General features: G+C 37.0%; 1 protein-coding gene across 2 annotated transcripts in view; it reads right to left on the reverse strand.

The window, feature by feature from the left end:
* The window catches only part of kcna4 (potassium voltage-gated channel, shaker-related subfamily, member 4), a 39,131-nt gene that overhangs the window by 6,237 nt on the left and 6,455 nt on the right, over positions 1-26,439 (reverse strand). The window contains exon 3 of one of the 2 annotated variants that reach the window (XM_042760125.1): positions 13,798-13,921. The exons of the other annotated variant lie outside the window; for it this stretch is intronic. The gene's annotated coding sequence lies outside the window, so the exon portion shown is untranslated. The remainder of the gene's footprint in view (positions 1-13,797; positions 13,922-26,439) is intronic. 2 annotated transcript variants of the gene reach the window in all.

The raw sequence follows: 26,439 nt of genomic DNA on the forward strand, positions 1-26,439 counted from the left end.
CGCCAGAAATCCACTACAGAAGAAAGCTATCAGCCGAGCCACGGAGATGTACTCTTTTGACGGTGAGTCTGTCGTTCGTCATGTGAAATGATTGTAGATTTAGTTCATACACTGTATATAAAAACAGGTGTGGTAGTTCTAGCTAACGGTCCTATCATTATCACTTCTAAATATTCTGTACCATCACTTACAGCCGCTAATGCATTGCTGTATTAGATTAGCCACAAAGCTAATACCTTGTTTATCAGTGGAAGAGCGCGAACGTTAATAAGAGGTCAAACTATAACGTTAGCGTTTAACTTATTCTAAATATATCTGCAGTGTTTCCCACATAATGACCGCGTAACTGTGGCAGGGGGGCGCGTGTAAGTTAGTCAATGACTAGAAGTTATGTACAGCGTGCCTCGAAAAAACAACAACTGTTACGTTATTCTAACGCTAGCATAGCTTCCTTTTTAGCAGGCCCCTTAAATGCTTGCTATTAACTTGTTTGAAGGTGGTTCTTCTCAAAATTGACAGCGGTGTGTTCATGACACTAACGTTAACCATTCAACTTCGAATTGATTCCGTAATCTTCCGGTAACAGTAGGCTAACTTTACGTTCGCCAGCGCATGACGATGTTTTGATTCAGACTGCACAAAGAGAAGAGGAGAAGATATACGGGTCCGTTGTGAATGTGTCTGTGAGAGCAAATATAGTGTAGTTACAGTAACTACAGTAGGTGCGTCAGAAATGATAAAACCAGAGGGGACATGTAAATAAATGTGAGCTGAACAAGCGCTTTTTTTTCTTCTTTTTTACAGATTATTTCAAAGCAGCTTTACAGACATAACAGGAAAATGTTGTAATAATATAGTTAAATATAAGTAGGTAATAGGTAATACCTATTGCTTGACAAATAAAAAAAATATATATATATATATTTCTCTATATTTCTCATTTTTTTGCCTATGTAGGAGATCCCTGTTTATTATTATTATAATTCTAATGATGACATGAGTAATGATACATGGTGATATTATTAATACACATGCTTATTCTTTCTCTGTCTCTCTTTCTGCCCTACAGATGGCTGGTTAAAGGTGAACGCTGTAGCAGCAAAGTGTGGGACTACTTCTGCAAAGATTCCTCTAATGCAGTGTTCTTTTGATCATTAAAAATTTATACTTTTGATGTGCAATTGTTTAGTCATTGAGACTGTAATCTAAGGCTTTTTTAACATAATCCCTTCTGGAAAATGGTTTATACAGACCACATACATAGAACAGGCAGATATTTTGCTATTGAATGTTGTGTAAGTGTAGTTTATAGGAAATGGGTCTAATATCCAGTTTATTTTCAAAATCAAAATATCGGCTTATAAATCGGCTCTTTTCGAGTTAATATCGGCATCGGCATCGGCCCCCAAAAATCCATATCGGTCGGGCTCTACTCAATATTAACTTTTTTTAACTGTATAAAAGCAGTATCACAATAGCAATTGTGCTCTTGGTCTAAACATCAACATTACCAATATCAACATTGATTGATGATACTCAGAAACAACAACAATCTTGCTTGTAGGATATTGTTTAAATATAGTATATGTAGCCTATATAAATTATAAATATTAATCTGGCCATGACAACAATACATACATTTGTAAAATAAATGTAAAATAATTTTTAACCCAAGAGAAACCTGTCGGTTTTTCTACCACAAAAAAAAACAAGACCATCATACACATTCAGTCAAAAACAAAATGTCCACAGCAGAAATCCACATCATTTATCACTGCACATCGGTATCTCTCTCCTGAATGCCTACATATCTGGTGTTGTTGACCCCCCCCCCCCCCCCAGTCCCCCCCATCTCTCTCATCTCTCTCTTCTTATCCCTCTCTTGGCTACCATCCCTGTAGCAGGCAGAGCATGTAGTAAGTATATGACAGAGGGTTGCGCTGTAACCCTCAGCATTCTGATTTTTATTTATTTTATTTTTTTTTTGGGGGGTACAATGAACTCACATGTGCCTGATGTGCCTCTGAGTCATCTGACTCTATGACAGACCATCAGTGTGAATTAACGGCATCCCGCTCATGGGGGCGGGGGCTATAGAACATCATTAAAGCAAAGACGTCCTCTGCTCCCTCAAAACAAGGCACAAACACAACCATAAACAACCAAGGCATCTACACAGAATGCTTACTTCTGTACCGAATGTCTCTGATCAAGAACACAGCAGTTAGAATTGATCCCTGACAAAGTCAGTGGTACATCAGGGGTCTCTGTGAGACAATGAAGACGGCAACATGAGGTGCTATGCTCCGATGAGCAATTATTGATTTTTAATCAGAGGAAGTTTTATTCTCTCTATGGACAGCCTTGAGCTTGACAGCAAAGCATTTACAATTAGAGATTGTTTTCTTGATTCATCCATCAATCCGATGAACTAATTGGGTTTAAAATATGACACATGTAAAACCATTTGTAGATAAATTTGTACACTGAATATACACTGTACAACCTGTAATGTGACACAAGACTTTGTATTAAGCTCTTAAAACCCTTTCACTTATTCAGTTGCACAATGAAGCGTGACCTTGGATATTACTGTGTATTTGCCAGGGTAAAAAATTAGACTGGAGTGTACATACACTTGCCAAAACCCAACTCGCTGAATACTGAAAATGGGAAGAACACAAATTTAGCTAGTACATATAGTTAAGAAAGAAAGAAAGAAAGAAAGAAAGAAAGTAGCTCAGACAATGGATAAGTTATTCAGGACCACAAACACAATTATACCTCTTATTTATCTTCCACAATCTGTGTGACAACTAAGGCACAAATCACAGTGAATATATAGAGAGCTGTTATTAGAGGTTATTTACCATTATACCCTTCTAACAGTCACATCATTTCAAGAAAACGAAATAGTGCATTCTCCAAGTGGATGAGCAACCAATTTTGCGACAGTGCATGGACGTTTTAGCTTGTACGGGGTTATTAAACTCCATTTTTAGCTGATGCTTCTGGCAGTGTTAACAAACACGTTCTTGTAGCCGCATGGTGACTAAAAAGGGCAATGTTCAGAATGACGTTAAAAAAGGCTTGTCAGTGGTGTTGCTCTGAGGCAGTGTTTATTAATAGATTTAAATTAGGGGAATAGTAAAAATAGATAAAGTCTAACCGATTTAATTGTGCACTCTCCCTCTAGCAACACAATGCTAAAATGTACAAACAGATGTGTGCATGAAATTTTCATAAACACTTGAGAGTTACTTGTCCAAATAAGGACATCACTGTCTGACTAATTCCTCAGGAAAATGATGTTTCAATTAAATCATCAAGCTTCAGTTAATTCAGCGTTCTCTCTTGGCACTGGATTCAACTTCAAATACCCGAATAAAAAAAAAAACTAAAAAAATCAAGACACAATTACGCTGTTTTCATTTAGAATACATTTCTGTAACCTGGTATGTGGTTTACATTCAGCTCAGTTTATATCAAAGTTTACCCATATCAGAAAATCAAAAAAAACAGTATATATATATATATATATATATATATATATATATATATATATATATATATATATATATATATATATTTATGTTTTGAAGAGTTGGTTATTTATTAATTTATAGGTATTTTTATTTTATGTGCATAATGTTCAAAAGTTTGGAGCCGCTAATTTATTTTAATATTTTTGAAAGAAGTCTGACAGAGTCTGCTTTTATTTGGTCGAAAACATAATAAAAACAAAAATATTGTGTAAAATTACAATTTTAAATAATTGATTTCTATTTAATTTGTTTTAAAATGTCATTTATTCCTGAGGTGGCAAAGCTGAATTTTCAGCAGCCATTACTCGCGTATTCAGTGTCACATAATCATTCAGAAACCTAATATGCTGATTTGGTGTTCAAGAAACATTTCTTATGATCTTCAATGTTGAAAACAGCTGTGCTACTTAAGAGTTATGTGGAAACCATGTAAAGATTTATGTACAACACATTTTTACCCCCCTTTCCACTATTTCCATATAACTAATATGATCAAATAACTGATCCCCACCCAGGTTATGTCAGAGCGTTGTGAACCAACATATGGGTGGTGCTGCTCTGTGTAACGTTTTCTGAGGATATTTATTGCATGTCTGTAAGGAAGATCAATGTAAGTGATTGGTGCTGGATGATCTATGAGACAGTGATTACATAGTGTCTCTTTCAGATTATATAGTCATTACCAATGAATCCATTAACCAATGAACATGCAGATACAGACAGAGATTATGAAGCCAAGAGAGTTTGCTTTTGATTCACACCTCTCTCTCTGTGATATAGTCGAATGCCAATGTGTCTGATCATTCAGAGCCGAAATAGATTGAGAGTGATCTAAAGGAGGGACACAAGTGTGCCAGTTGCCTTACTGCTTCTCCTCACCTGAGAGGAGATTTATTGTTTGCTTTCAGCCTCATCAATCACACAGACGTATCTGAAACAGAAATGATATCAGCAGTCATCCCGTGCCCGTTTTCATCTCTTTTCATGTGCTAGATTTATGCTGCCAATGACCTTCATCCCTATTAGAGGAAGACAGATCTAATGCCTCAGACGGGCTCTGCCTAATGCCAATTATGTCTCACTGTACAGCCATGAGAAAAACGTCTGGCCTTCCAGCAAGTGAGGGTACAATGCAAGACTAATGCAATGCCACAGATCACTACAATGAATATACCCTGTACTACTGCTGCCTAGGGCAGGGCGATATGGCCAAAAAAAAATATCATAATATCAAACAATCAAATTATCATCAGTTATCAAAAAGAGTAACATCTGTAAAAAAGGTAACAACCTCATTTTTATATGGTTAAATTTATTTACTTATTTTTATTAAATTATTTAGCTTTATTAAAATTAACCATTCGCCTTTCCATAGTAGCATACATTTAGATCATGATAGTCTCGCGTAGCCAGACCTTCAGACTCACGGCAGAAAGTCTGGGAACCTTGGCTGCTTTGAATGGCTAAGGCTCTCCCAAGAGGTCATATGACTGACAGATAAAGCAACTAATCACGTTTTGTTTTGTGGCGCGTCATGTTTAGAGGCGTGGAAATGTCCCCACAATAACAGACCATGTGTAAAACTCTTGGACGTATTTTTAAGATTCTATGCTGCAAACTTTAAATATTTCATATACTTTTGAAAATCCAGCGTTTAGTTGATTGTGATAAGTAACAAAATTCTATATGGATATCCCACATTTCTACTACAATACCATGTTGCAGTTAGTGTTACTACAGTAAATCCATAGTAAAGGATGGCAATTTGTAGATTGAATAGATCTGACTGTAAACACTGTTACGCACACTGTTTCTCCTGTTTGTCAGTGCTGTTTCATCTGACTTTAAACTAGATTAAATCAGCGAGTCATTTGTGTTTTTGGCTGAATTCAAGCGCTTCACACTGGATCTTTACAGCGCTGTTTAGTGTTGTGTGACCGAGACTCATCAGCGAGTAAACGTATCTGCTCTAGTTTGCTCGTACTGCGCTGCCGTTTGAACTTTAAACCGAGTGGATAAATGCTTTGTGTGGCATGCATCAAATGAATAGCCCTGTTTTGTTCCGCTTTTGGCACATAAACATTATATTGAACTCTTCATATCGTTTTATGGAGGAAAATTGTATCTCGATAATCATCGTTATCATTTATTGCCCAGCTGCCCTAATAAAACAAATGCTGTTAAGTTAGAGCGCACGTTAATCAGCAGGATAATAATCATTTACATTTTTATTAAGGTTTGCAGTACATGGTATCTTAAAAAAACTTAAAATTCAGTGCACTCAAGCTGCAATATGTGAGCCTTTTCTGTGAATTTCTGCTTAATTTAGGGCCTGTACTTCATAAAAAAAGCTATTGTATTACAGTTTTTCTCAGTCGAATCATCCTTAATATTTGCATAGAAGTATGTGCATTTCTCAAAACAATTCATACAAACAGCACCACACAATGAATTACCTAAATAAGCCACACCTTCTGCTTTTGGTCATATTGAAGCCAGCCTCATTCACATATATGAAGTTGTGAGATGGTTCCCTTGACTCCGTCTACACCTCCTGATGTGCCAGTCAGTCGGCCCACAGATTCTCATCTACATCACAATGAATATCTTCCCTTTAAATACAACGTGGAATTGTAGTGAAATGAACCATCTCACAACTTCATATGGATGAGGCTGGCTTCACCATGACCAAAAGCAGAAGGCGTGGTCAAAATGTCATCGGCCACAGAGCTACTGTTGATTCGGGGAGGAAATATCCATTGTCAGAATTTGTAACTCTTGTGTTGTGCTCTGTCTATATATGCTTTCCAATTGAAGGTTCATGAGATGCTCCTTTGAGCTTTTTCAGAGAACTGGTTTATCATTAGCTGATCTACATTCTCTTCATTAGTGAAAGTCAAGATTCACCTGCACAATTCATGACAAATTTACAAAAAATCTAATAGAAATGTGTAGAAAATGTGTCTGACAGTTTACGTGAACAAGATCAACCATTTTGCATTTAATGACTTACACGATGAAATAAAGACTAGATGTTTTGAGGGATAAGACTATTGCACAGAAAATTATATAATACATTTTGAGCAACATGACATTAGCATCTGATAATGTAGGAAACCGCAGACAAATGTACATAATCGATTGCATGAATGTACCAAAGCAATCGCAACTTGTTAAAAAGAATAAGAAGCTGTTTTTATGATGTATACAACTGACTAGATGATGTGGAGTTTTAACAAGTAGTTTTGAGAATTTAATTTCTGATTTGAGAAATGCACCAAAGTGACTGAGAAAAACTGTAATTTAAAAAACTTGGAATAATGAAAACATGGTGCACAAAAGTAGCACAGAATACTTTTATTGTATTTTTGGAATCTAATGGCCCCAGTTATTAAAAAAATGCAGCCTGGACATTTTGCCAAATAACTTCTTTTGTGTTCCACTGAAATAATACAGTGTCAAGTTAACATAATTGTGTAGGTACTGACATAGGGTAACATGCTTTGCTCAAGGGTAAAATGATGATAGCTGTTGGAATGTGAAAGTGGGGCGTGATTTTAAGATGAAATACTTTTAAGCCACATGATACTTAAACCACAGGCTCACCACTGATATGTTTTGTGAAATCAACAAGAGATCAGGTTCTATTGAAAAGCAAGTGGATGATTAAAGCAGATAAACAGAACACAACAGAAGGTGTCACTAACAGTAAAGACAATGCCAACACCCAACTGTGTCTCATATTTTTAAATATTTTATGCCATATGTATTCAGTCCAAAACATGCCCTTAAAAGAGAAGCACGTCATTTATGCACAACTAGCATCACCAAAAAGAACTGAAAAAAAAAATGTTGTCAAACAGGTTTTCTGAACAGTCCACCCATCAAACGCACAGATACTTCTACCCCAAAACACATACCTTATAATATTAATAAAAATAATATCAATAGGCATATAGGATTCAATATTAAAATATTGATTCATTAGAATTCAATATAAAATATCCATCAACTGCACTATATTAGCATTCAGAACCAATGAAACAACAATATTGTATGCTGATGGGTTTTCAGCTTGAGATTTCAAGCTGTTGCAGCTTATAGACATTTTTCAGAATTTAGTGAAGGTGAGTGGGAGGTCTTGAGAGAGTTTTTTTTTTTTTTTATCAGAGACAGACATCATCATGCTTTCAGTGCATGCTGAAAACACCCTCTACAAAACACTTCATTCCCTTCACCCGGCCCCTGCTTAACACCTGCACACAGCCATGTACTTATTTGCGATTCAACAGTCACTGCCTTTGATATTACCTCACAAAGTGAATCTAAAATTTATTGATTTTTCTCCTTCTCTAGCAGCGTATGATTCATCTGTCAGCATCTAAGCTGCACAGTCGTTGGAATTAAAATGCATTCTCTGCCTCTTCCAAACACAAATTCACATACATGCATGCACAAGTAATGCACATAAACATACATACTGTACATACACAAAAAAAATCAATAATGCTTTGATACTGTCTGTTGCAGGAATATTTGGTTCTGTCATATGCACTGAGGCATAGTGTTATGCATTTCGTGTTTGGTTACTGCAATTTGTGACAGATGAATGAATACTCCCAGGGCTCAAGATTCCATTTACATTAGCAGTCATGCTAATAAAAATGAATAAAGCAATGCAGTTAGATTGCATGGACTGTAAAAAAAAATTGTTGAGTCAACTTAAAAAAAACTTTGTTTTTAAAACAATTTGTTAAAAAAGTTACCCAGCTGCCTTAATTTTTTTTTATTTTTTGTTATCTTATTTTTTTCAGTGTGATGCAGTTGTTTCAGTGTGTTTTTGAGTTGAAACGGTTTTACTAGTTCATTCAACTTTAAGCTTAGCTGAGGGCCAATAAACTTAAATGTTCTCGTTATCTGGACAATTTGTAAAATAATTAAGCAATATGTCCAAAAATAAATGAATTGAAATAGCAAAATCTCAAAATTATTATTTGTATAGCTGCATATATTTCAGCTATACATATTTGAGGAATTAAAGAGCAATTAAGACATTACCGATATTTTTATTATTGTCACAATCACCATCTGGAGTGCCCTGGACATCCCCCAGAGGGCACTCCTTCCCACTCCATTGTCACGCCATCCTGGACTCCATTTCCCACAATTCTTTGCCTGGTCTCATCGGCTGTTTGCCCCTCTGCCTTGTTTGTTTTCATGGCTCCCCTTGTTGGTTCCCATGGTGTTTAATTAGCCCCTCCCCCTTGTTTCCTTGTTATCCTGTCTGTCTGTCATTATTTATACAATGTATTTCCCTGTGTCTTTCCCAGACAGCAACCAGTGTTGGCAGATCACGGGCCAGATGTGTGTTGGATCTGTGCCAATACTATGTTGCTGTCTGAGTTGCGAAGTCTTGTGTGTGTTACTACTGCATTTCTGAGTGCTTTTTTTGTTTATTTGTTCCATGGCTTTGACCCCTGCCTGTTCTCTGTATTACCCTGTATCCCGGAGTTTCCTGCCTGGTGCCCAGATAGTATGTAGTAATCAGCCCGAGCTTGGCTGGCCCTTGCCGCCTTCAGCTCAGACTCAGGCATCGTCGAGTGTTATACGGGCCGAGTGTGGCCCGCAGCTCGTTCTCGCGCATGTGTTTGTGATGCGGCTGTAAAGCACTGGCCCGATTTGTGTTCAGCGTAACCTGCCTGGATCTGGTTGTAGAGTCTGGGCCACTTCTGGCAATGACTTGGCTTGGTTCAATCATAGATGGTTACATTAATATAGCAATAATTATCATAAAACTGTTTTAAACCTGACTTAACACCTTTACAGTATTTTATAACGTTAACTACTTTAATGTCGTGAATATGTCAAAAACAAATGATCTATGATAAAAAAACAATATTAGACATGCTTTATAGGACAGAACATTCTTTAATAGTTATAACAATAGCAAATCTATTTATGCAAATCTTTTATACGCTTGTGTCTATTTTGAACATGCTTCAATGTGCTCTAGGTGATTCATTCACTTTCACTAGCATAGCGTCAGCGGAGTCTTGTACCTGTGCTCGAGGGTGACGTCTGCCATATTTGTGCAGTTTGGTTCAAATAAAACAATGGATTATTTACCAAGAGATTTGGATGTATGGACTCATTTCGATAAAAGAATTCTGGTAAGCATCGTTGAGCTTTTATTTTTAGTATTTTACTAGCGCAGGCACTCATAAAGGAACTTGCTAAAGTTAACCTCACATGCGAGACTGCAGCGAACGCGGCTTACTTGCTTTGCCCGAAACATGATTTAAAAATAAACAAACAATATATTTTTCGTCTTTGATCTAAGTATTGTTGTGTGAGTCTAGGGTGTTTATGCTGCAGCAAACTGAACACCGAGCAGTGGTTGGAGTCCAAGACAGTGGACATCATCTTTATTATACTTCTGAACTAGCAAGGAGCATTAGAGCCAATGAGAACAAAAGTTCAAGTAAATGTCTGCACTGACCAATTCATCATGTTATTTTCTGCAGTAACTGGGTAGAATATTAACTGAAGAGACCTACTGATGATCATCAGCAAGCTTTGGATCTACTGAATGTGTATTTTTCAAACATTTTTTTGCAGCGCTCACTGTTATTTTTCTGCATAGCGATGGCTGGTGAAAAGTGTTTAGTAATTTACTTAAATATATAGTTAACAAGAATTCTTTCATTTACGTTTTACCTAACCGCGAGGACTGGGATTGGGAACCGCTGGATTGGATGATTAAAACAGTACAAAATGTGTTTAATTTAAAAACTTAAAAACACTAAGTTTTGATATCTCTTTACAATAAAGTATAATTAGTTAACATTAATAAATGTTGAAATTAACATTAAATATTGAGCAACACATTTGTTACAATATGTATTAATCTTTGTTGCTGTTAAAAAAAGTTATTTGTTAGTTCATGTTAGCTCAGATCCATTAAATGTCAACAATTTTTGTTTTTAATAATGTATTAGTAAGTTAAAATTAACTAAGTTTAATGTTAACTATTAACTACAGTAACTATGGTTAATATTAAGTATTGGCCATTGTTAGTTCATGTTAGGTAGGTAACTAATGTTAACAAATGAAACCTTAATGAAAATTTTAGAGTGTTTAATGTTTATACTTTTAGAACATCCAAGAATTTTTTTTGAAATTTTAGAATCCAAGTATTTATTATTACTTGTTTTGCTAAATGTTATGTTTTATATATAGCTTCTGTATAACATCTGTTTATTTATTTACTTTAAATAAACAAGTTCTTTACTTTAAAATTGCATTCATCATAATGAGATGTTTATATCTGTATAATTAAAATGAAAAACGTTTTGGCTGCATATCAATTTTAAATGAAAGCTTAGTGAACAGTAAAGTAGATATTAAAAATGAATCCGGGCCATGTCTGGTGCACTGTGCATGCGGATGCGGCAGTATCAACTCACTAACGGCAGCAGGCATCCAGCCTGAGTGCGGCAGACGGAGTCGGGCCAAGGGGTAAGAATCTAACCGGAACTGGCCCAAGTGTATTTTACTATTTGGATGTTTTGTGTTGGACTGTTTACCCTGTGTTTATGTTCTCTTGCCTGTTTATTAGACTACGACTTTGGATTACACCTTATTAAATACTACATTTGTATCCCCAACCTGTAGTCTCTTGGCAGTTTGTAACAGAAGACTTCGGCAAAAGATGAATCCAGCAGTTTGCCTCTTGCACCTTCGTCAAGGTAACCAGGCCATTGAAGATTATGTTCAGGAATTTGTTGAGCTAGCTCATCTGACTGGGGCTATCAGAACTACTCAGCTTGCTCATGCTGCTACACGACCCTAACTGGACTCTGGAGTATTATATCAATGTTGCATTGCAGCTGAGCAGTTCAACATTCAATGTGGGAGTCACTGAGGAGGATCCCATCATGGCCTCCACTCCAGAGACTCGTCCTGTCATGGCTGCCATTCCAGAGTTTTGTCATGACATGGCTGCCATGGATGCTCCCTGAGCTCTCCATCTGTCCTGTCACAGCCAAGGAGGCTGTCTCTGAGCTCTTTACCGGTGCTGTCATGGCCAGTAAGGCCATCCCTGAATCCCTCGTCTGCCCTGTCACGGACAAGGAGGCGTTCTCTGAACTCTCAGCCTATCATGTCATGGCCAAGGAAGCAGTCCCTGAATTCCTTGTCTACCCTGTCATGGCCAAGATGCCATCTCTGAACTCTCAGCCTGTCCTGTCACGGCCAAGGAGGCCGTCCCTGAATTCCTTGTCTACACTGTCAAGGCCAAGATGCCCCCTCTGAACTGTCTGCCTGTTCTATTATGGCTGCTGCCCTGGTGGTTGTCAGCTGTGCCTGCTCTGCCCTGGTGGTCATCAGCTCTGCCCACTCCGCCCGTTCTGCTCTGGTGGTCATCATCTCCGCCTGCTCCACCCTGGTAGTTGTCAGTTCCGACTTGGTGCTCTTCAGCTCTGCCTGCTTCACCCTGGTAGTGGTCAGTTCCGACTTGGTGGTCTTCAGCCCTGCCTGCTCTGCCCTGGTGGTCTTCAGCTCAGCCTGCTCCACCCTGGTAGTCGTCAGTTCCGACTTGGTGGTCTTCAGCTCCACCTGCTCCACCCTGGTAGTCATCAGTTCTGACTTGGTGGTCTTCAGCTCTGCCTGCTCCACCCTTGTGGTTTTCAGCTCCATCTGCTCTGCCCTGGTGGTCTACAGCTCAGCCTGCTCTGCCCTAGTGGTTGTCAGCTGTGCCTGCTCTGCCCTGGTGATCTTCAGCTTTGCCTGCTCTGCCCTGGTGGTCATCAGCTCCGCCTGCTCTACCATGGTAGTCGTCGGTTCCGACTTGGTGGTCTTCAGCTCCGCCTGCTCCACCCTGGTAGTCGTCAGTTCTGATTTGGTGGTCTTCAGCTCTGCCTGCTCTGCCCTGGTGGTCTTCAGCTCTGCCCACTCCACCTTGGTGGTCATCAGCTCCACCTGCTCCACCCTAGTAGTCGTCAGTTCCGACTTGGTGGTCTTCAGCTCCACCTGCTCCACCCTGGTGGTCTTAAGCTCTGCCCGCTCCACCCTGGTGGCCATCAGCTCCGCCCTAGTGGTCGTCAGCTCCTCGCTGGCTTTCTGCTCTGCCAGCTCCTTCCTTGCTCCCTGCTCTGCCCTGGCTTTCCGCTCTGCTGACTCCACCCTAGCGTTCTGCTCTGCCCTGGTTGCCTGTTCCCCCAGCTCTGCCTCAATCTCCAGGCCATTGTCCACTCAATGGATCTGGCTCTCCAACCCGAACCCCTGATCCGCCTCCACTCCACCTCATTCCTGGTCTTCTCTGATCTTGTTAGGAGAGCCTGGAATCCGCCCCTTAGGAGGGGCCTATGTCACGATCACCAACTGGAGTGCCCTGGACATCCACCAGAGGGCACTCCTCCCCACTCCATCCTGGACTCCATTTCTCACAATTCTTTGCCCGGTCTTATCTGCTGTTGCCTTAATAAATACTGTATTTGGATCTTCAACCTGTAGTCTTGGAGCAGTTTGTAACAATTATACCAATTCACAGATGTAATGGACATTTTGACTATATTGTCACATTAGTGCTGCTCACACTGCATTTTAGCTTACTTTTATGCAGCAATGTCACACTTACAGTATGTTAATAATTTTTTTATAAAACGTCTTGCTTGAAAGTGTCATGCATTTGCTTTACTTTCTCGACAATCCACTTACAGTCCCTATACAGCCTGTTTCATCTACACTGGTATTTGAAGCATAAGAGTATTTCTAGACTGAGACAGATCTCCCTCACAATGAACACTGCAGTCTACTACAATTTTTCAAGCCTCATCTAAATGAAATCAGGGCAGCTAGGTGGTGGGAGACACAAGCAAGATGCAAAGTTGTCAGACAAGACTATATTTGAAATATTTGAGGAAAAATGAATCTAGTGGTGTCTAAAAGTAAGTGATTAACCATTTTAAAGATATAAACCCATTTGAAATAAGCAAAGAATGAAGTTGTTATACAGCTGACATTATCATGACACTTTAACTGAGGATTATTTGACAAACAAATAATTATGAATTTAACTGTTTGTTTTGTTCTTGTCAATTACAGTTTGTTTATTACACATTCACTTTAAGAAGAATCATAAAATAAAATGGATTATTTCCTTAAAGCCTTTGTAAACAAATATTGCATTGCACTGGGGTAAAATATAAAAAATATTTCATATATTTAAAATTATTTAAATTGTCGTCTTAACCTTTAATCTTCAGATTCTCCACCTCTGAAATGACTTGCACTTTCGGCTGATATCACAATTCCCTCATACTCCAACTGGCTCCATTCTGATTTGTAACATCCAATTTTAACGATCCAATCAGTTCCTGAAGAACAAAAATCAAGTTTCATAAAACATTTGTACTGAGTATTCTGATTCTGATTAGAAAAGTGAAACAGACTACAAACCCATGATGCATTGAAACTGCTCCTTTGGAGCACCCACATTAACACATATTCCACCCAAAAATAAACATTTTGTCGTAATTTACGTTTGTTGTCATTCCAAACCTATATGACTTTCTTCTGTGGCTCATAAAATATTTGAAGAATGTTGGTAACCAAATAGTTTATGTTTCCATTGACTTTCAATATTATATATTGTGACCGATCGGCTGCCTCACCCTAATTATCATCACCCCATCCCTTAATCACAGCCCTTCACCAGGCTCCCGATAGGAGTGGGTGTGTGAGAGAGGAGGGGTGCAGAAACACCCAGGTCTAACAGTAGCCCCTCACTGCAGAAAACAAAATCCAGGGGACGTGCTTGGATCCACATCTACGGGGGAGATTGGTAGGTTTAAGGGTGGAGATGGGTGGGTTTAGGGATTAGGGGGTGGAGACAGGTAGGTTTAGGTATATGTCAGATGGGAGGAGTTGGATCTGTATCCAACCACACCCCCTGGACTTGTGTTCTGCAGTGAGGACCATCTCAGGTCTGGTGGCGTGTGATGAGGCACACCTGAAGTGAATGGAGACAGACATTTTATGTTTTATTTTCTGTTAAATAAAAGTCTCTCCAAGGCAGTGGCGGCTGGTGCTAAAACAATTTTGGGAAGAACAGAACACTGTTATTGCAGGCAGCAGGACTGAATGCTATTGTTAAATAACCATTTTTTTTTTAAAAAATGACATAATAATGTATCATTACTGCTTAGCTAAAAAATGGAAGTTGAAAATTCAACTTTTTAAGCAAAGATACCACAAATCAGTGAATCTGAGTTTAATGTGGGTGTATTATCAGTAAAGTAATCATTAAACGTGTAATATATATATATATCAGCCATTTATATTAATGTGATTCAAAGATGAAGGCCACAATACTAATGTTGTCCACAGGAAGGAGCCACAGGATATCAAATCCTTTAAGATCTCAGTTTTAAGACTGTGAAGATTGTTCAATAAATTGACTTGTAGTAAAAAATTGCATATAAATTCAATATATTTTCAAAAAGTTTAATAAACCCCAATATAATAAGTATGCAAAAACTGCAATTTCCTAAATACTTATAGACCTTTTTTATCTTAATTTTAATGGTTTTGACAACATATTTGCCAAGTTGTCAGACATGACTAAATGTATGTCCAATAGTAGAAGGGACACTATATTATTTATCTAATTTAATATAGTGCATATAATAATACTTCCATAAAGACTCATATTTCACTTGAAAAGACATAAATTGGATAACTATATAATCTACACAAACCATTGTGCTAGGACTGTGATGATTGCCTCAAGTTAAACTGCATTGTGTCGTTGTCCACAATGCTTCAGTGACAGAACTTTGAAATAACAAACAGCGAAAACAATAAAAGGCATGACCTACGTTGCATCCAGCTAGCCGACTCTGCCCAAGCTCCATGATCCATATTTATTTATTTATTTTCTTAATCTGAATGTCTTGTGAAAGGATTTTTTTGTAAAAAATGAAATCATACACAAATCAAACAAAATAGAGTTTTTAATTTTTTGGATTTTTAATAGGTGCTAACATGACCACCAGTTGAATAGTATGACTAAAATTGACATTAAATCTTGATTATTTTGCAATATATATTTAACTTATTTTTAACATGTTGAAGTAGGTTCTTCCCTGGCTAACTTGGAGGGGGCGGTGCCCCCTATTGACCAGCTGCCACTGCTCCTAGGCCTGATGCCACACCCACTGTGTCTGATGTTTGCTCCTCCCACCACTATATATATATATATATATATATATATATATATATATATATATATATATATATATATATATATATATATATATATATATATATATATACAATAAAAGTCAATGGGAACTGGAACTATTTGGTTACCAACATTCTTCAAAAATTTACACTGAAGGATGAATATCATACAGGTTTGGAACAACATAAAGATGGGTAAATTGTGAAAGAATTTTCTTTTTTGGTTGGACTATCCCTTGTCCTATTGCTGATAGTATTAGTATTAAAAGTGCTCAATTATCTGTATTACACAAATCAGCCAATTGTAATGCTTTTTATCACTATTGGTGAAAGTCAGAACATACAGAACAAAAGACACAGTCACAAATCACACACACAGTCTCACTGTGGTGAACTGTGTTAAAGCTGAGGCAAGAGAGTTTGCATTATTTAAGCAACATGGAGAAACTTGTCAAATTCCATGTGGAAAGAGGGCAGCAGCTGCCATGATGAGCTGTGCTTGGGGATCTAGCCTTCTCTCCAGAAGTAAGAAGCAGGAAAGCACTTGTGCTCCACATGTTGCACGCAGCAAAGCCTGAGGGAGCTGCAGAGATATCATGAGCCGAGTCGTGGTGTCTGCTGCACTGCAATGAATATGGAATCACTATAAACAACACCCAGGTAACCGAGCGAGAGAACACAGCATGAGAGATGGAGTGTGAATGACTTTTGTTAAAATGATTATTGTGGATAGAATGGTGTAGAAATCTACCTTTCTCATTCTGTGTCTTCAACTTTGCTGTCGCCATGACAACCAGTATGTATTTTTCTATATTTTCCTCATGACAAAAATTCTGCATGTGATGCACTGGTTACCGCAACTGTGATTACTCTGCAAATGTATTTATGTCCCTTCTGCTCATTAAACAGTTCTGTGTAAACATACCTTTTATATATATGTGCCCAGGGAGAAAAATCTGACTTTGGCAAGTAAATAAATTAATTTTCTTGGCATTAGACTGGTAGCTTTATTAGGAGCTGTAACATGATGTTATGTTTCAGTGCCAAGAATGATAGTCCAAGTCTAGCTGATTTCTACTTGATGTAAGTGACATGAGTGAATCAAATGAAACACATACTGTACAAGCACTCTACTAAAGTGACTATCATCTAATAATGATGGAAGTGTGATCTCTCCGGACACAGACATTCTGTCCGACCATAAAAAGATAAGCTCATTAGTGACTGTCGTTTCCTGCACATCTTCTAACAACTAAGCTTTTTTATTGAACTGCATGTTGTGATGCATTAGTGACATTACTTGCATTAAGCCACCAAAATGACTATTTTTATTATGAGAGACAGAATTTCACATAGAGAGCATAGACTGGACAATATGTGATGCTGTGAGTGACACGATGACCTTCACTGTTTGCCATACATATTCATGGAAAAAACAACTAATTTCACAATTTAAAAATTCCATAGTCTTCTAAATCTACTATTTATTGGCAATTGTCAAGAAGTTAATTTTGGTAATTTCACAGTATATGTGCTTCAGACCACTTTTTTCAGATACAAGCAGTGGCACTTTATTTCTAATGTAAATTCAAACTTAATTTCCATTTGATGTTTTATCACTAATACACTATTAACAATAAAACAATACTATAATAGATTTTTTTATATATATATTAACATACTGCTATTTAATAAAATCAAGTCACTTCAAAAGTTAAACAAGTGTATGCCTTTTTTTAATTCACTGCGTTCATAAAAAAAAAAAAAAAAAAAAAAAAAACATTCACAGCCTCCTTCAGTGAAAACACCTCTGCACAAAAGTAACTCTGCCTATGCTGAATCATCTAACACTAATCATCTAGTTAGAGCAATACTTTAAAAAAATATTAAAGAAAACATTGTTTCAATCAAGCAACAAGCAAGTCATCTCTCTCTCATTCTCGCTCACATGCACACACACACTTAACTCTGGAGCTAGTAACATAAAATAGATCTTAGCTAAGGTTTCCATGGTAACATTAACATTTCAGCCGCCCAAACTAAGTCAGCTCTATAGCTTTACAGAGGCTTGGAGAGAGAGAGAGAGAGAGAGAGAGAGAGAGAGAGAGAGAGAGAGAGAGAATGGAATGAAAGAAAAACTCTCCCTCCATTTCTGCAGACAGAACAACAAGGGGAAGTCAATTGTCTTGCTAGGCCTCATCCGTCTGTCTGTATGGAATGAGATTTATGTGAATTAATATGTAAATTTTGCACACATTTTATGACACATTTTGACAGAGATTGCATACAAGCAGTCAAGATAAAATACAACACAGTCATTCAAATACATCAATGATTTGATTAAATTTATTGCATTTTTCAATTTGTGAGTTGATTAATCTACAGTTATTGCTTTGTTTCTGTGTAGTTTTAATTACTGTAAAAACATCTAGCTCTTACGGTGGGAAGAATCAAAAATAACTTCAATATAAACACCATGTCAGGTGATTGGTTATGATGTCACGTTATTACATCCACGATGTTAAGCTGGATGGGATCTTTAAAACATTATTATATATCATTGTCACCTCACATTGCATGTGCTTCAGCCATTAAACTATATTTTGTAAAGCAAATGTGTTTTAGAACTATACATCACCAAAGCAACAAATACATTTTTAAAGCATTACAAGAAAGCTTTTATTTTTTATTTTTTGCTAAAACAGATTTAGGTCCCTGTGATGGTCCTCCACAAGCAAATCTACATTAAACGTTTGGTTAGTAGAACAACTAAATGAAGCGAATAAAAAGCTCTCTTGAGAAAAGCCACATATACTCTTGTACCCTCCTCAACAGTACTATAAATAATAATAATAAAAAAATGCATTGGTCTACATCTGTCCCATAGAGAGACAGGAAGTGCTGTCTAATTCCAGAGACCTAAATTGCAGTTTCTCAGCCTGCTCTCTGGGGGTAGCATGACAAGCCAATTAAAGCACAGGAAACCCACCAAGATAAACATTCAGACCAGAATTATCACAACAATGAAGATTTCCTTGCACAGTACAGAGGAGAAATGTAAATGGCTGTACAACGGGCCAGGATGCGAGGCAAATGCTAGAAGTTGATAAACTATTTCAGCTGCTATACAATAAGATTAATAGACAACATGCAGGAAATGATGGGCCTGCTTGTGCAGCAGCATACTACATTTACAGCTCAGTAGTTTTCATGCTGTATTTCTGACTGCATGAATGTCAGAAGGTCACTGACTCCTGCTTGAACTTGATGTCCACCTATAACTACCAAACAGCGCAGGAATTAGATCAGGGCACACTCAGTCCCGTTTGTAATTCCCTTCTTCTGATGAGTGTCTGTGTGGTCTGTGGATTGGAGACTATAATGCAGAGCAAGGCCACAGTACCTCCCCAGGACACTACAATGTCACATCATGAAAGATGGTGTAATTTGGTGGGAATGGATGGTTGAATAACTTGACAAGGAAGGACAAGAAACTGAATCGTTGTATGTTTCGATCTTATGCATTTGGGAAATGTATCTTTGCAGCGATGCAACTAATAACTAAGGCTGTAACAAATCATCACGCTGCCACCTATAACTGCTACAGGTGTGTTCAAACCAGTGATTCAGCTTGCAATGGCCACTACTAAAAAAATGCACTGAAATGTGCATTCAGAATTGCCCTATTTGCAGTCAGTGACATATCATTTATTCTTCAAGTGTCTTAGTAGGGTAACCTGGGTAAAGCGAGTGATATTTTGCTGGTCATGTTATCTTAATATGTCTGCTCCATAAAGTGGCCCACTGTATGTAAAATAAATTAGTTTTATTAAAGCTAGCTCATTAATGTACTTGAATGTGAACATGTGCATGAATTTTTCACATCTACTATTAACCTTTTAAAAGCAGAAAAAAATACTAAACTTTATAATTATCTGTAAAATACAGACATGCAATTTTACTAGTATCATAAAGGTGTCTGGATATTATTGCTATGAAGTGGCTTAGAGGTAACCCAAAGATAACTAAAAACAGACATATTATTTTACATTAATTTATTTAGATGTTATTATATATTGATTTGTATTTTTCCCCATCTCAGTCCATACTGTTTTATTAAATTATCTGTTGTGTTCTAAGTAGCCTATTATGTTCAGTATAAGATGCTTTTTTTTTTTTTTTTTTTTTTTTGGTGGGGGGATTATTATTTTTTTGTTCATTTTTTATATTTAAATGCATAAATCTAGTGCATTTTGAGATCAGAATCAAGTGACTAGATCCATGAAGAAATATGTGCTCTTTCTTAGTAGTAGTAATTTATTTATTGGTTGCACAGATGTGAATGTGATGGTAGGGAACAATTTACACTATATAAATGCTTATAAAAGCTACAAATGCCATTCTGTCAAGAGCAGGGAGTGATTTTTCTCCTCGTCTTTTGTTGTTTGATTATCATTAATGCCGACACTTAACTCAAGACACAAGACAAGGCACCAAGATTTTTACACATTTTTTAAAAAAAAATACTCAATGACCAAATACATGACTGAAAATATTTATTTACCTAATCATTGTGATGAATGTCATTTCAGTTCTACTTTCTGAGTATGAATTATCATATGCTGTAAAAACACTCAAGCACTGTAAAAGGTTTTGTTCAGCTGACTGGCTTCTCTCTTTTATGATTTCATGTGAGTCTCTTTAGACCTTAGAATTGAACATGAATTATGAGCTTCTAGAACGTTTGACCTCCTAACTGAACTCCTTTTCACAAATTGAACATAGAAATAAAAACAGTATAAATAACAAAAAGTGTTATATTCAAAGTGGAGGGAGTCGCTCTCATAACGCGGGGTATTAAAATCGGTTTTGAATGCGCCTGATCGTTGTACTTTCGGTTTCGATTTAACAATTGCGCGAACTCTTGGCGGTGCTGCGCGTGCATTCTACAATACAAGACATTACTTTTGACGCTCTGCAACGAATCCTCCTTTGATGTTTCTTATGGGCCAATGAGGGTCTTTTTTGTTCGCACTGAAGAAACTTTAAAATAATAATAATAAAAAAATAGTCAGGCCAATCCGAGAAACCTGCACACGTGGGACCCCTAGGCTGCAGCCTAGGCAAGCCTGTGGGTTAATCCGCGCCTACTTTTGGTACAATAAATAGTCTTTAAAAGTCTGTCCATCTTTTCTCCCTGTTGAAAAACATACCTGCTTTGAAGCATGGCATCTGGTTTAGGCTGGTCATGTGCTGGTCCTAAACTGGTCCTAAGCAACTAGCTCCTGCTCAGGACCAGCTCATAACCAGCTTATAACCAACTAATTATCAGCTTTAACCAGCTCAAACCAGCTGCCATGCTTCAAAACATACCTAACCAGCATATGCTGTTTTTTTTTTCACCATGACTGTCTTGCTTGAAATACATTAGGGGATGTCTTTTAAGAATCATATGAAATAATTGTGAATCAAATAGATTTGCTGTCAGCCCTAATAACTACATATATAAATGAACAGATCCATTAAAACTGAGATATTAAGAATAGGATTCTGAGATCTCACCTGTTCCAAAAAATTTGTAGCACAAGTTCAATTGTGATGATGATATAATGATGTTATGCGTGCTAGAAATGCCTTTGTTAGGGATTGCCTTCAATGTTTCCTCTTTTTTATTTTAATTACTGTATGTTATTCTTATTCAAAACTGGCAACAAATTCAAACATCTAGTGGCATCTAGTAATATTCAGATTGTACTTTTTATCATATTTTGCAGTCGTGAGGCATCAGTAATTATCCTACAATATCTTGAGAACTGGATTTACTCTGAGCAGAATTCAGTTGGATTGCATATCCTATTCCTTCAGCATTATGGTCTGTCTGAAGTGTTTTCTCAAGCATATGTCGGTCAAATGAAAAACAACTCAAGTAACCATAGGTCACAGGACTATGATAAGGAACTGCACATATAGTACACATAATTTGACATAAAATGGCAGATCAGCTGAAGAGGAACACTTGTAATTGCATGTTCGCACTCTACACTAATAAATGGGGTTATCCTAAGAATCTTTTTCTAAATAGCTTCTGGAGCTTTTGGAATTGTCTTTAGATTACTTTTTTCAATTATTTGCTCTTCATGCTGTATGTGAATGCAGTTGACAAACAAGATGTGTTAACCTCTGCTAAGGTCATGAAGTTTGTTAGAGCATCCCATTGCGTGTGTCCCGTCTTGGGTCTCTCATCAGAGGGGTCAGTCCTATTAGTACAGACAATGCACCCTGACCCTGCGGGCATAAGCCGTCAGACAAGAGAAACACAACCCAACAAGACAGAACTGCTCAGCAACACACACGTCCTGACCTCCAGTGCCCTGCCCTACGGGAGTGTTATTAAACCCTGAAGGGAAGTGTTTTTGTCAATGTGTGTGTGTGTGTGTGTGTGTGTGTGTGTGTGTGTGTGTGTGTGTGTGTGTGTGTGTGTGTGTGTGTGTGTGTGTGTGTGTGTGTGTGTGCAAGTCAACCACACAAACAAACACGTCAAAGATGGATATGCTGACAACAATAGAACTGATCTTTCTACTTACTAGTGGAATATAAGCGGGAGAACATTTGTTCATCAAGTCTGTTCTTCTACACACCCAGGTGCAAAGTCATTCTGTCTGTATTCCAGGAAAACATGGGGGTATAAACCTCAGCAGTCATGACTTGAGGGTGAAAGACCCTTCTTTTAGAAGCCCTAAATCTTTTATTGAGTCAGCTCTTGGGTCAATGAAGCGACACTTATTTTCTGTCCTATCAAATAATTTGTTTAAAAAGCACATTAAAATCCAATTTACACATACAGTGAATTGAACACATATATTCTAAGGTAGGTATGTTTTTATTTCTGTAATCAAATGAATTTATTTATTTTGCTGGGGGGATTTTTTGTTTTTTTTACCCTAATAAAGTAAAAAATATATGGGTAAAAACAACTTGATATCATAATAAATAAAAAAGCCCATTTAAAAGAGAAATTCTTGACAAAAAATTATTTATTATATATTTCTTAGAACAAGTATATATTTAATAAATTTTCATTGCTCAAGCTATTTGTATAGCTTTTGTCCAAATCAAAGTCATGTGGTGCAACTATGCAGAAACATGCTGGGGGGAAAACACATAAAAAAGGAAAAGATATAATAGCGAGAACCCCTGCAGACCTTCAGGACTGTGTGTCAAGGTCAGTTTAAGTTTCTTAAAATATCAGATGATTTGACCTGTGCATAGCGAGGCAAGGTTAGTTCAGGTTGTAAAATGTCATGTGAAGCAACCAAAAACATTATATTTATGAATACATATTCACTCTCATTACAATGCAATGTACATACCTTGAGAAATATATTTAACCCTTTCACACATAAGTTTTAAATATTCTAGCTGACCCCTCAGCATGAGTTTTTTAGGGTGACCATTATTTTAGAAGGTATCACTGTATTATTTCCATGGGGACGCATCAAGCCTGCCACGTGACCAGTGTTGAGGAGTAACTAACAGAGTTACGTGATTTAATTACAAAATAAATGTAACCGTAATCTGTTACAGTTACTGGGAAAAAAATGTGTAATTAAATTACAGATACTTATGAAAATGTTAATGATTACAAAGGGGGTACATGTGAATATTTTCGACAGACATATTTTTTGCATAGACTCCCATTGATTATTTTCTATCAGCTAACCCAACCCCTACACTTAAACCTACCCCTCACAGAAATTTGTGCAAAACACTAAATTTAAATAAAAATATATTTTGGCTGATTTATAAGCCTTTTAACTAGTGAGGGCCAGTCAAATGCCCTCACTAGTGGGTGGTAGTGATAGTAAAATGTCCTCATTTGTGTGTTGTTTTTGTGTTTTAATGTTTTTTTGATGTTATTTTTGGTCCTCACAAGTATAGTTAAACCAGTACACACACACACACACACACATATGCATACAGATTTAATTGATTTCTTTTCCAAAATGCATTGACTTCTTTAAAATACGAGACACCAATGTTTCAGGACACATGCTTATTTATAAGTGTATTATTTTCTATTTGGTTTTATGTATATACTTTATTTTTTTAAGATTAACTGTTTTTTTTTTTCAAGGCACTGTTAGATGCAAATGGTTCCTGACATATTAAACTATATCTTAGGATTTTAAATTTGTATTTAACCTCAGAATGATCTCAAAGTAAAAAGTCTAAAATCTGATTTTGTGGTGGCTGAGCTTTAAAATGACATTTTTAGAATCTTAATTCAAGTGGATTTGGGGGATTTTGACAGTAATCAGTGTTGAGTACTACTGTGAGTTTAACTCTGGTTCAGTTGAAAACATTCATTAGAACTTTATAAAAGTAATCAAAAAGTAATCAAATGTAATCAGTTACATTAATAAGGTAACTGAAATAGTTACTGATATAGTGTTGCATTATACTTATTACATTTTAAATAGGGCAACTTGTAATCTGTAACCTATTACATTTCCAAAGTAACCTTCCCAACACTGCATGTGATATACTGCAGCCACAATAGCACCGTATTGCTAGTTTTGCTAGTACTTCTTAGGGATGCAACAATACAGTTGGCCCACGGTTCAATAAATACCTTGTTTTTTTTTTAGATAGAAATGTTTTGAATGATGAAACATCAAGACAATAAACACTTGACTGTGACAATGTTTAGTTTTTATCTCTGTTCTTCAAGCCATCTCATGTATTTTCATAGTAATTAATGTAGTAATTAGTAATTATGTATATTTATAATCCATTGCTAATCAACATTTTTTGCAGTATGGAAAATATTTTCTGCCTCATTCAATGATTGGAAGCCACATCCGATCACAAAATGAAGTTTTTTCAAACATTCAACTGATTTTGTGGAGTACGTTATAATGTTCTCTTTTGTTAGATAAGATGAGAGGCATTTTCTCATCTCAGCATGTAGACACATAAACAGAGCTAATTCAGAGAGAAATAAAACACACAAAAATTATTTAAATGCATAACTTAGAAAAAAACGAAACACTTAACAAGCTCGTATTGAACCGTGTATGTCTTATAGAATGGTTCAGTATTATATTGCGAATTGTGGCATCCTTAGTACTTATGTGTATTTAAATGTCTGAAACATAAAATAAACATTATGTGGTTGAAAACACTCCATAGTTGTGATATATATGACAGGCACAGAGTGTATCAGTCTGTGGCTCAGCACCAGGCAAAGCATGAAAGCACATTTGAATCTGGGAGTTATGTGATGTCACTGTACATTCTAAAATCCCATATTTTACCATACTCCCAGGGACATATGTGGAACCGTACTGCTCAAGATGTGTACACTCACATGTATTCAGTTAAAATTGGTAAAATTCACATTTTACTTGATGTTTGCCCCACATGATTCATTAGGTTTTTTTTTGTTTGTTTTGTTTTTTACATCATTGACCCTCTTACTGAACTTTTTCTTAGCTGAGGGACTCATTGAATGAAACCACTGGTCACTTTTCAAACCACATTCCCATACACTGGTGCTAGCAAGCCCTGTGATCCTAAAAACCTAGTTTGTACCCCTCTGAGCATGAACATGTACCTCTACTGCATGTCATTAAGATGTTAAGCATTGCTCTACACAGAACAAGGAGTAATGCTAGTTTGTCAGCTGCATCACACCACCTGTGCTTGGGGCCTTACACTGCACTTGACACTAACAACGGTTTAGAGGACAACACTTAGCAGAAATAAAATCACTAATTTTAAAGTTACATAAGGGTAACTAGCTTGTGTTTTTCTGCCCAACTGATTTTAACACATGCAGCACTGTTGTTTATACTGCTTGGGTGTACAAAGAGAAGATGAGAGGATTATGGATTGAAAAATCTGTTATGACAACTCAGTTTCTAATCTATAGTGCTGTTTATTTTCCCATCATGCACTAAGCCACTGTATGTGTGGGTATGGTGATCAAGCCAAGTCCAGATACACTTCTGTGTCATACAACACACATCACGCACGGCAGCTAATTAATGCCCTGAGTTGAGAGATGCTGATTGCTTTCGGTTGGACTAATGCCACATTATTCTGTCTCTCCACACTGCTCCAATGCCAGTCTTGATATTTACAGAGAGTCGGTGTTATGGGAATGAGTGCTGTTGCACTGATCTATCAATATGGCAAAATGTCTTTTTTAGTCATGGCTAATTAATATTAGGAAATCTAGTTTAATATCCATTTACTGTGGCATTGAGCCTGATATTTATGAAGGTGATGTGGGTGAAGGGTTTTATTGATTTATTACGCTCTCACAGAAAAGCAAGTGCACACATACAGACCTACACTTTAAACAAATATCATGCATTGCAAACTGTACAGTCTACTGATCTCACAAGAATTACATTGTTGTTGTTTTTTCTGTCTCTGACATGCGTGTGATGGATTCTATATGTTATTCTACAGAGAAGTGAATGAGGCTGTCACAGATGGAGGGATATGCTTTCACCTTTTAGAAGAAGAAGCATATGGAAGGAACAAAGAACAGAGTAGGACAGATTGAGAGAAGAATGCCAAATAATAAAGTATGAGAAAAGCCAATGTTTAGTTTGTTATCCATTTTACAAATGCCTGGACT

Source organism: Cyprinus carpio, chromosome A7 (genome assembly GCF_018340385.1).
Source record: "Cyprinus carpio isolate SPL01 chromosome A7, ASM1834038v1, whole genome shotgun sequence".
Taxonomy (NCBI): domain Eukaryota; kingdom Metazoa; phylum Chordata; class Actinopteri; order Cypriniformes; family Cyprinidae; genus Cyprinus; species Cyprinus carpio.